General features: G+C 39.2%; 1 pseudogene; it reads right to left on the reverse strand.

The window, feature by feature from the left end:
- Positions 1-768: 768 nt before the first annotated feature.
- LOC132297763 (small nucleolar RNA R71) lies at positions 769-867 on the reverse strand (annotated as a pseudogene).
- Positions 868-12,321: the final 11,454 nt, after the last annotated feature.

Raw genomic sequence — 12,321 nt, forward strand, 5'->3', positions numbered from 1 at the left:
TTGCCCCTAGGTTCTTTTTGTCCGTTTTTGAAACGACACTTCTGCATTTGTTTCCTTTGGGTTCCGTGACCTCATTGAGGGTCACATTGGTGTCTTAGAGACACATCGTATCTCTAGAGACTGTTGTTTCACCTTTCGCTTCCACATTTCAGATCCATTATCGTGTCATCTTTTGGTCATCACTGACGCACCAGGTTTACAAAACTTGGGCCGTCACATGCACAATGAGAACATGCAAGTACCACTAGGCATTCCAAGGCCAAACATTCACCCACCTCAACAACAACAAAGCCAAGTTCCATTTGGAATGCCAAGGCCAATGTATGCTCCACAACCTCCCATTATCAATCAAGGAATTCAAAATCGAGGTGTTCATGTTGCACCTCAAGTTGCTAACCCACCACTTGCTTTGAGAGACAATTATGTGCCAAATGAGGATAATGCACCCACATGCATTCAATTGCCACCATTTAGAGCACACCATTATGAAATTAAAGCACAAACCATTCAAATGCTTCCTAATTTTCATGGACTTCCAAGTGAAGAACCTTACAAGCATTTGGACGAGTTTCTTGAAGTTTGTATTACCGTGAAATACACGGACATGCTGGAAGAAGTCTTTAGGCTTAAACTTTTTCCATTCACCCTTAAGGATAAGGCAAAATATTGGTTTAATAATCTTAGGCCTTTTTCAATCACTTCTTGGGCAGAAATGCAACAAGAGTTCTTGAAGAAGTACTATCTAGTTTCTAAGACCAATGCCATGAGAACTTCAATAAGAGAATTTACACATGGGGATGGGGAAACATTCCATGAGGCGTGGGAACGCTTCAATGAATTGCTTAGGAAGTGTCCACACCATGACATGCCCAAATGGCAATTAGTCCAATATTTCTTTGAAAGTTTATCGGATAATTATAAGGGCATGGTTGATGCTTCCATGAGTGGTTTTTACATTGATAGGCATGAGGACGACGTGTGGCGACTCTATGAAAGCATGAGTGAAAATTCATTGCATATAACATTGTCTTCAAAGAATGGTAGAAATACACAAGGTAGGAAAAGTGTTGGCTTACATCAAGTCGACAATTCTAATGAGATAGCCGCCGAGATGAAATCCTTATCTCAAAGGTTTGATCAATTCTTGATTAACCAAAACCCGGTGAATCAAGTATCTTCCTTTCCTAACCATTCTCATCGTGCATCCAATGAATCTTGTATGACTTGTTCTAGTGTTCTTCACTCTACTTCTCATTGTCCTCATGGACAAGTGCAAAGTGAACCTAATGAGCAAGTCAATGCAACTTTTATTAATCAAGGAGGAAATCCTTATGGTACTCATTACAATCCAAGTTGGAGAAATCATCCGAATTTCTCTTGGAAAAACCAAGGAGAGGGCTCAAACCCTTTCCAAGGCGGTTTTCAAGGGAAGTACATTCCACCTCCACTTCAAAACCAATGATCCCAAGGTTATAGACCTTATCAATCACAAGGGAATCAATTTGCCAATTCTCATTTTCCCAACCAATCTTATTCCCAAGGTAATACTAGAAGTCCCGCCTTTGAAGAGAAAGTTTTGAATGCTTTGGGCACTTTAGAGGCTAACACTCAATTGCTTCATTCTCACTCTCAATCTATTGCGAAGCTAGAAACCCAAGTAGGGCAAATAACTAGAACTCTCAATGCAAGAGAGAAGGGAAAGATGCCTATAAATGCCCCACCTAAACAACAATGTGTTGTGGAAACCCATTCCTCATCGGAAGGCCACACCATTGAACATGTTAATGCGGTGACTACCTTGCGGAGTGGTAGGATTGTGGACAATCAAGTTCGAATGTCCAATGAATAGAGTGAACCAGTGCAACCTCAAGTTGTCACCCGTCCCATTTCACATCCCATTCCTTCTTCATTGCATATACATGATCTTGTAAATGAGAAAGTCTTGAAAGATGTGTTTAAAAAATGATGTTGAAAAGGTTTTATTGAAAAATGATCTAAAAACTTCTTGTGTTGAAGAGAGTTCAAAAGAAAATTTTGAAAAAGTGTTTGAACCAAAGGTTCCATTTCCGGATGCCCTAAAAGGATCCATTTCAAAAGACAAGCAAAAGATTAAAACTAATGAGATTTTGGAAATGTTTAGGCAAGTGAAAGTTAATCTTCCACTATTGGATGCAATTAAGCAAATTCTGGCTTATGCCAAATTCTTGAAGGACTTGTGCACCCAAAAGCGGAAGAACAAGAGCCAAGCACCAAGAAAAGTGGTTTTGACCGAGCAAGTAAGCTCAATTTTACAACATAACACTCTTCCAAAGTTTAAGGACCCCGGTTTACCCACTACATCATGCATTATTGGTGATCATATCATTAATCGGGCGCTTCTTGACTTAGGAGCAAGTGCTAACCTTCTTCCATACTCAATTTATGTCAAACTAGGCTTAGGTGAATTGAAACCGACGTCGGTAGTTTTGCAACTTGCCGACCGGTCCATTAAGAAGCCTAGGGGTGTCATTGAAGATGTTTTGATAAAGATTGACAAATTCTTCTTCCCGGTTGATTTCGTTGTCATAGACACGGAACCGGTTCCCAATCCTAAGAGCTAAATACCCATTATCCTTGGCCGTCCTTTCTTAGCAACCGCAAATGCCAACATCAATTGTAGGACGGGCGTAATGAAGATCTCTTTTGGCCACATGAAGGTGAAGTTGAATATATTCAATCCAACACCCAATTCATTTGATAAGTATGAAGGAGAGGTCAATGTTGTGGAAAAATGTCATGAGTTCAATCGTGAAGGAAATGAGTTTTTATGTGATTCAAGAGTTTCTAAAGCTTTATCTTCAACATTGCATTCTAATAGCATTGTTTCAAATTCTTGTTTTGAAAGGGCATGGAAGCCCAAAGATTGTTTGGACAAAGGATCAAAAGCTTCTTTTGAGCTTAATCCAACAAGTTCTTCAAAGAACCGTTTGTTTGGAAAAGTTTAAAGAATTTATCACCCCAACAAGGAGGGGATGCATAACAAGATCTTTGATCCGGGCTAAAAGAGCCCAATGTTTTGTTAGAGACATTAAAGACTAGCAAAAGCATTCGTAGGGTGTCAAAACCCTATTTCTCCCCCATTTCTATTTTACATTTCATTTCTTGCGAAGTCTAGATACTTGTTTTTGGTTTATATGCATTGAAATGAACTTTGGTGAGGATTGCATAAGCTTTCATGACATTATTGAGCATTCTGCATAGTTCGATCGATCGAACTCCATTCTGCATCCAACACTTAGAAAATTTTTTGATCTGTAGAAACCTGCATCCAAATCACCTCTCTGTCCCATCGTTCGAACTAACTTTAGATCGATCAAGAGACCTTCGATCGATCCAACTTCCAAGTTCGATCGATCTCATGACTCAACACTTTGAAAAATTTTGAGCCTGCATCAACCTGCATATTTCAGCTCTCTGTCTGATCGTTCAAAACATTCTAAGATAGATCCGGAAGTTCTTCGATCGATCCAACTTCCAAGTTCGATCGATCTCATGTTCTAACACTTAGCCAATTTTCTGAGCCAAAAACCTGCATATTTTTGCTCTTTGTCTGATCGATCGAACTCTTGTTTCGATTGATCTCAGTTCTTCATTTCATTCTTTGACTTTATTTTGACTTTTCAAATTTCAAAATCCAAAAATATTTTTATTATTTTATTTTTCAAAAATACCAAAAAGATTTTATTTTATTTTATTTTCATTTTTCAAAAATCCAAAAATATTTTCTATTTTCCAATTTTAATTTTTAATTTTTAATTTTAGTTTTAATTTTCCAATTAAAAAAAAAAAAAAAACTTTGAGAGAGAAAGTTCGATCGATCTCAGCTGAGTTCGATCGATCGAACTAATCGGGGAATGTTTTTAAAAATAGAATCGAGGGTTCTCATGATCGATCATTTAGATCGATCTAACTTACCCTCATCCTCAAAACCCTAACCTCTCTTCGTCGCCGTCACTGTCCAACCACTCCACCACTTCCGGCGAGATCTCTGGCGAGATCCAGTGAGCATCACTCTTTCTTTCTTCTCGGATCTCAAGTTCTCATCTCCCCTCTTCGCATCCACTTCTCTCCCTTCGATTTGGGTAAGATCCGAGACCTCACTAGTCGATTTCAAGCTTCAATCTCGTGCATACATGATTTATATGTTTGATTCATGCTTTATATATGATTGAACCTCCATTGATGATCTTTGAAGCATATCTTGTATATGTGTATATATATGTATATATTTGTATATCTTTTTGATGTTTTTGTTCGATTTGGGAGTATGGGCCATGTTTAGGGGTTGATAGTTGTTGATTTGATGTGTTGTAGGGCCCACGAACAAGTTCGTGTGGGCCCTGTGCTTCCATCGTCACCGATCTATGACCTTTGAGTTTTCAATGTCACACAGTTCGGTCGATCGAATTATTATCTCTGATCGATCTTGAGAGATCGATCGAACTCATGTCTATGATCGATCGAAGTAGTAAGATCGATCTCCCTTATTTTCGATCAATCCAACTTTTGTGATCGATCTCACTTCTTTTCATGATCGATCGAACTTCACAGATCTCATACACACACTCTTCATTCATCATATCTTATATTCATGCTATCTTATTTATACCCAATGCCTGTGACTGGATGCATTTCATACTTATATTGCTTAGCATGATTCATATCATGTCACCTGCATAGATTCATGTCTTATCTGTTTTGTCTATCTTATTTGGCATGCATGTTTCTATATTGTGCTTAAAATTTCTTATTCTGGCACTAACTCCCATTGCAAGTTTTTCTTTTTCTTTTTGCAGGCTATGGTTAAGCGCAAGACTGTTACTAACAGGTAACACGGGCCTCAGAGACATATCCTACCAAGGATACAGGAGCCAGCAGAGCCATCTTATGCACAGCGGGAGCCAGTACAGGCTACCCCGCCTCAGTCACTATCTCATGAGCCTGAGGATGACCACATATCATCCACTTCTGCGGCTCATCCTGCTTTCACTCCATCAGCATCTCCACCGCATCATGGAGCTGAGTATTCACATATACCAGCTCAGCCTGCTCAGCCAGCTCATCTGGAGCGTGATAGGCCCACACCTTGATATGCACGCATGACGGTCGACCATAAGTCAGTGTTCGACACGGCCTTCTTCTCTCGATCGGTGCTGACCCAATCCGCCTACCAGGATATTGTTCAGAGGGGCCTAGCCGCTATTCTTGCCCCCGTCACAGAGTCGGTCTACCCACGGCTGGTACGGTTGTTCTACCAGAACCTTCAACCATCGCCACGTACCACAGCTGAGATGGTCACTTCAGTAGATAGCCATCAGATCACCATCACAGTGGACTCATTAGCCCGTTCTTGTCACTGCCCACACCGCTGTCCACCAGAGCTTCAGGAGACCTATCCAAAGCTACACAGGCCTTCTTATGCCAACATGGCAGTTTACTTGACAGGTCACCATGCTGCTGGCGAGACCTTCGTCACCCGCACATACCTTCCAGATGACCTATGGTTTACTGATTCCATTCTCTATCAGAATATCTACATGGCGGGGCACAAGATTCAGAGGAGGGGTGATTATCTGACAGCCCTTTACTCTTTCTACACCGGGCACTGGGTGTCCATTCCTGTGCTCATCTGGAGCGTGATGAGGAAGCTGTATGACGAGTACATCAGCAAGGACACGCCCAGACGGGCTAAGTCTCTTCCTTTCAGCCACCTCATCACCCATATCCTCATCGACCAGCGCTACCCCATCTATCCTCGGGAGCACCCCGAGAAAGGTTCCTGTCACTTCATCAGGAAGGATTGGAACAAGACCTACCGCTCCATTATTACCAAATTACAGGACCACGCGGCACTGGCTGTAGCAGAGTTGGAGCTGGAGGAGGCACAGGCAGAGGCACCGGCAGAGGCAGCAGCAGCACATCCCGCAGTGGATGATGTACCAGTCGATCCAGCTGCCGAGCATTTAGATATAGACTTAGAGCGCCCTGTAGACGATGCAGAGCAGGACTCTCCAGCTGGGTCACCCATTCACGAGCAGGAGCAGACTCAGGAGCTCTCTTCTGATTCATCTATGCCTAAGACTCCAGATATGACCCCCGGCTTTGGAGTATGCCTGCAGACTCTTGAGGATGCTGTTGTTGCTATACGAGATGATCTTACTGCCCATAGAGCTAATTTTGCCATCTGATCGGTTGATCAACTATACATCAACCTTCGCAATAGCACGAATCATTGTAAAATAGGACTATTGGTCGGGTAAGTCAAACCACTGGGACTGTGCTAGTCTAATACAACCTAAATATCTAGAATCATTCTTAGAATGATGAAGGGTTTATAGAGGTTTTGTTGGATGTCACTTAAGCTAGGAAATTAAAAGTGCATAAAACAATAAATTGCAAGAATTCAAGGGAGTGAAGTACAAGTAAAGAAGGCTAGGGAAATGAATACACCTCCATCCCTATACACATGCTAGGTTAAGATTAATTTAAGGGAAAAAACAACATATATGATAGTCATGATACATAACAATACTAGGTTGCTATAATATCCTCAAGAAATTCATTTAAATAGAAAGGCAAGAATAAACCATCAAAGGTTCACATGATCAACTACCTAAACTAAAATGTAGCTTAGAACATGCTTACTAAGTCAAGGATTATCAAGCCCTAATTTAAATGGTGAATGCACATAAAGCTAAGAATCAAGTATAGACCATCAAAGGGAAACCCTAAGCCATGAACTATCTAGGTTCTCCAACCCCATGCCATTAAAACCATTCCATGATCTAACTTCCATTGTCACCATGGAAGTGCAAGCAATATGATTAAGAAAAGTAACCATCCAAGACAAGATGAATAACTCACAATAATCATTTATAAACATTCAACATTCATTACAACAAAAATAAGGCTCTTGATCATGGAAAGACTATCAAAAATACATTGTAATCCCCAAAAATAAACTATACTAACACATGCTTACAAGGGAGGGTTTTCATCACCTCCCTAGATGAGGTTTAGTTGCCCATTGGTGAGCTAGAAGAAGGAAGAAACATCATCCTCATCTTCATTTTCGTGCACCCTCTTTGGAGCTTGAAGAACCCCTCTTTCTTGCTCTCTTCTCTCTCCTCTATCTTGTAAAAATGAAGCTTCCTGAAATGTGTGGCTCTTATCCCTCTTATCTACCACCAAACTAGGCTCTCTCTCTCCTCCAAAAACATCCCCAACCACCTCATAAAAGAGGGCCATCCAAAATTGGAAATTTCAGAGCATAAGTGGGCTGTCTCATGGAGCAAACTGCCCAAATTTCGAGTGCTCGAAATAGGGCCTCGAGCACTCGAATTTAGTGTAAAAAGCTCCATGCTTCACTTGCTCCGCCCAGACCTATTTTGATGAAATGGCCATAACTTTGCGCTCCAAACTCCGAATGATGAACCGTTTAAAGATTTAGATAGCTAATTCAGAGCTTTAAAAACTTCATGTTTTGATGAAGGCCCAAATCTCAAGTCTTGTTGGTCGAAAATGGGGAGAAAGGCAGTACTTCAGTGCTGCCAGGCAGTTCTGCGCACCTCTGGTAACAAGGACATAACTCTCTGCTCCGAGCTCCGAATGACAAACTACTTGAAGATTTGGAAAGCTGATTCAGATCTCTAAATATTCCATTTTATAATGGAAGTCCAGTTCTCGAGTTTGCAAGGTCAAAATGGCGAGCAAAGTCCTGACTCCACTGCTGCCAGAAATTCAGAATTGTGCCTTTTGATGGCCAAAACTCCACAAAGCCTTGATTTTGCTCCTTTTTTGGCAAATGGACCTGAAAATATATACATACACACAAATGAAGATAATCTACTTAAATAATCAAACGATGGACTTAACTAATGCAATTTAGGGCGCTTGAATATACAATATTCGGCGTTTATCACCATCTTCCGCACGGATGTCGCGACCATGTTCAGAGATCTATCTAGAGACATTCGCGGAGCCAGACCTGCCCGCCCTACCTCATCCTCCTGAGCTCCCAGTCATTTCTATCCCATGATCCCTCTCTCCTATGGATACTTTACTATGGTCACCGTACATTATTACTTTTACAGCCGATCTGTCGGCTTTGATATTTTTGTTGTACCTGTACTTTATCTATTTTATATATTTATTTTTATTATGGATGTCATATATTATATTCTCATATCTGTATGTTTGACTCCATCAGGTGCATCACAGTGACTTCAGTGAGAGAGTGCTACCCAATTTTTCAGGGCCACCCTTATACCTCCCTCATTCCTTTATCTGTTTATCCCATTTACACTTGCATGTCCACTGTGCACTGATTATCCCATTTTGTTATCTGATGAGTTTATCCAAGTGCCAATTTTTAGGACCTCAGTTAATCCTAAGTTTGGGGGGGCCATGCCACCCACTTCGGATACTTCAGTCCCGATCATTCTTGCTTAGTTGCACTGGTATACTCTTTCCTTTGTTCTCTTTGCACATTGAGGACATTGTGCAATTTAAGTTTGGGGGGAATGGTGTTTTACAGTGTTAGTTTTAAATTTAAATTTTGAGCATGACTTGTGTATTTGAAGGACATTTCTATGATTGGTCCATATCTAGCTATGATTTTGATCTTTTGAGGACTATATTGCTTAAAATTTAAAAATTGCTTGACTTGATAGTCCAATACTCCTTGTATGCCTTGTGGATGTCATTTAGGAGTAAATTTTTCAAAAGATTGATATCTTGCTTGCATTCGTGGTCCACATCAGCCTAATTTTGTGATTGTTTTGAGATTCACTCTAGTCTTCTACACTAGCACCGGCGTACACTAGCATTCATTTGTGGGATACATGCTTTGTTAATTATTGAATTGGTTATATTCCAATTGAGCTAGTAGTGCATTAAAAGCTTTTACTCTTGATAAAGGTGGATAACAACCCCTTTTCACTAAGTTGCCAAGATTCTAGCCTCATCAAGCATTGAACTTCTCACACCAAAAGGTGGAAGGCCCAAACTCTAGGTTAATAACTTGATTCCCAAAAAAAAAAAAAAAAAAAAAAAAGTGAGAAGTGGGAAATGATCAGATGGTTGTTGTCTTGATTTGTAGCCTAGTTGATTTGAGCTTGTAAGTCCATAGGGGTGTTTGAACGCCTAATGCCTAAAGCCGTCAGGTTTGGGAGTCATTGACCTAACGCTCGACCTCATGAATCGCTAGAAAGCTTAATAGATCAACGCATTTCACTATGCTTCCATCTTTGATCCTATAAAAAATAAAAAACAATAACAAAAAAAAAAAGAGTGAAAAGAATAAGCGCACCTAGATGAATGAAGCTTTAATAAAAGGTCCACTTTTTGTCTTGATGATCGGTACTAGATTTGTGTGCTAGTTTAAGGGTAAGGATGTGATTAATTCTTTAGTTAGCTTAGATAGCAACACATTTGATGCCGGTCCACTCAAAAGGATTCTAGAGTTTCTTTGATTTGCATGATCATTTTCTTGGTGTGTGGAGGACCATATTTGCTTGCTTGATGTTGAGATTTTGGGAGACTGCTTGGAAAGGGTTGAAAAAAATTGCATACTTGAGGTAGTTTTCTCCCAATACTTGTTTGCAATATTGGTACCTCTTTTGAAAGAATGAGCTTAATGTTTGTGGGTACCATTTCTGGAAACCCTCATGAGACTTCACTCGTCCACTAGGGGTAACCTAGGGGTTTAAAAGGCTTGTTGCATGTGTTAAGTGCAATCGTGTTCCCTACGAAAGTGGTGTTATCCATTTATTACTTTCTAGTTCATAGTTGTATAGTTGTTCATTTCATTCCTTTACTTTCAAGTTCATTGCTAGGGACTAGCAATATTTAAGTTTGGGGGTGTGATGAGGGCTAAAAAGTGCGTATTTAAACCCCTTAAGCTTAGGCATTCTAGTACCTTTATCTATCTTACTTTACCATTTTAGATTGATTTCATATTATTTTCATTTTTAGGCACTTATCCCGAAAATAAGCTACCTCAGCCAAATAAGAGCTTAATTGAAGCAATTCTGGGATTAAACAAAGAAAGGAGCAAAGTGGAGGAAGAAGGAAGCAAATGAAGCCAAAGGTGGAAAGCAGCAAAGTTCGATCGATCCAAGTTCAGGGTTCAATCGATTGAACAATGATCGATCTCAACACTTTAAGATAGATCCAAACCTTGACCCAAATCATGAAGTCCAAAGTTCGATCGATCCAACACCATCCTTCGATCGATCGAACACTTTTGTCCTTATTCAAATGATTGATCCGATCCACAACTGTACCACCCACTAACCACTTTTGTCCTTTTCCCATAAATATCTCCCAAAATATCTCAGATTTGTCTCTTTTCCAAAAAGCTTAGCTATTTGGATCGATCTAGCCTAAGTTGGATAGATCTTAGCCAGTTCGATTGATCCAAGACTAAGGTTCGATCGATCGAACTTCCTCCAGTGCGAAAAAGTTAATTTTCCATCTCATTGAAAGTTATCCTTTATCTAATCATTAGGGAATATTGTGTGCACGATCCCAGCTCATTTTGGGTATCATTTTGACCTACCTATATAAGGATAAGGATTGCTTTTTACAAAAAGGAGCCAATTTTATTTCCATACCATCTCTTAGAGAGGAAGTTGAGAGGAGAGGAGGCTAGAGACACCATTGGAGTTCTTCATTAACAAGGAGCAGATTTCAACCATGGAATTAGCCCTTGAGGGTTGGAGCATCATCACCATGAGTGGCTAGACATCCTCTTGGGGCTAGAGTTAGCCCCAAGCATGCTTTCTATATCTTAATCTTGTGTATTATTGAGGGATTTATGTTGTAATTAATATTTTGACTCTTTGATATACTTAGATCTTATTTATTCAATGATTTATATAGTTTAATGCTTCCAATTGATCATTTCATTCTATCCATATGTCTATGTATGCTAGAATGGATGTTCATGTGCTTGTCTCTAGATTTTGTGTAATTGATGCATGTCTATGTGTATTGATGTTATAGATTTGGAGATTGTCAAAACATGGTGCTTTGCTTAAAGGAATGCACTTGTGATTCTCTTGATGGTTCATACTTATTCCTTGATGGATTGTGCCTTTCCCCTAGTTTATTTTCATGCTAGTAATGTAGATGTAGAGTAGTTGTAGTGTAGTGTTAAATGGGAGGACAATCTATGCTTGTTGTTTGATGATCCAACCTCTTGAATGCAAGTAGCATATGTCTCTATCCTTGTGTTATATTTGGATTGTGAGCTTAATGAAAGGATTAATGACTTATTTTGATCTATTGTGCCTTCACATGTTGTTTAGACTATATATGCTTCATTGCTTAGATATATTGTGCCTTTCACATGATGTTTAGACAATATATGCTTAACTAGTCATCCTTGCTTGTTGAATAAACCAAACACACACACACACCAATAATGCAACACACCATTTACCCTCATGAATCACTTGTCAAAGATATAGAAATGCATTGCTTGGTGGTGATCTCTAAACCCAAGATCTCTCTCTCTTACTTACTCTTAATTGCATTCTTTTGCTATCACTTAGTCTAATTTAGTTGTTCTTCAATCAACCAACCAACCAATTGTTTGATCACTCGACCTACTAGCTCTAATAACGATTCCACGACATTGCTCAATCCCCACAATCCCTTGGGACGATCCCTACTCACTCTTGCTACGTTAGTAGTAGTGTTGGTAGTGGTTTTTATAAATTTAAACTTAACCTAAAAGGCTTTTCTTGAACCGCGCATTCATTACATTAATTTTGGCGTGAAGGAACGGCCACATCCGGCGTCATAATTTATTTATTTATTTTTAATGATGATTTGAAATTAACTTGTTTTAGTTGTTTCAGCTTTGAAATTTTTAAAAATTGGTAACTTTTAAGAGTATAATAAGATTTATTTTAATTGGTAACTTTAATTGGTAATTATTTTTAATGATGATTTGAAATTCTTGACACCCCCTTGTACTTTTAATTATATATATATATATATATATATATATATATATATGGGAACTTTCTGCGAACAGTATGGTCTCCCTCTCATAGCTCCTTCACGCCAAAATAATACCCATAGGAAATCATATAGAGGTCATATTTCCAAAAATAGAATACTATTCTAAAGAAAAACAAAAACCAAAAAAGAAATACAGTAAAAAAGCTCCAACAAAAATACCAAAGACAAAACCAATGTTAAATGTTTTAAATGTGGCAAAATGGGTCATGTTGCAAAAGATTGCTATGTAAAAAAGAAAATAAATCAGTT

Source organism: Cornus florida, unplaced genomic scaffold (assembly GCF_030987335.1).
Source record: "Cornus florida cultivar Cherokee Brave unplaced genomic scaffold, ASM3098733v1 CherokeeBrave_3.0.0_Hap2_Chr02, whole genome shotgun sequence".
Classification (NCBI taxonomy): Eukaryota; Viridiplantae; Streptophyta; class Magnoliopsida; order Cornales; family Cornaceae; genus Cornus; species Cornus florida.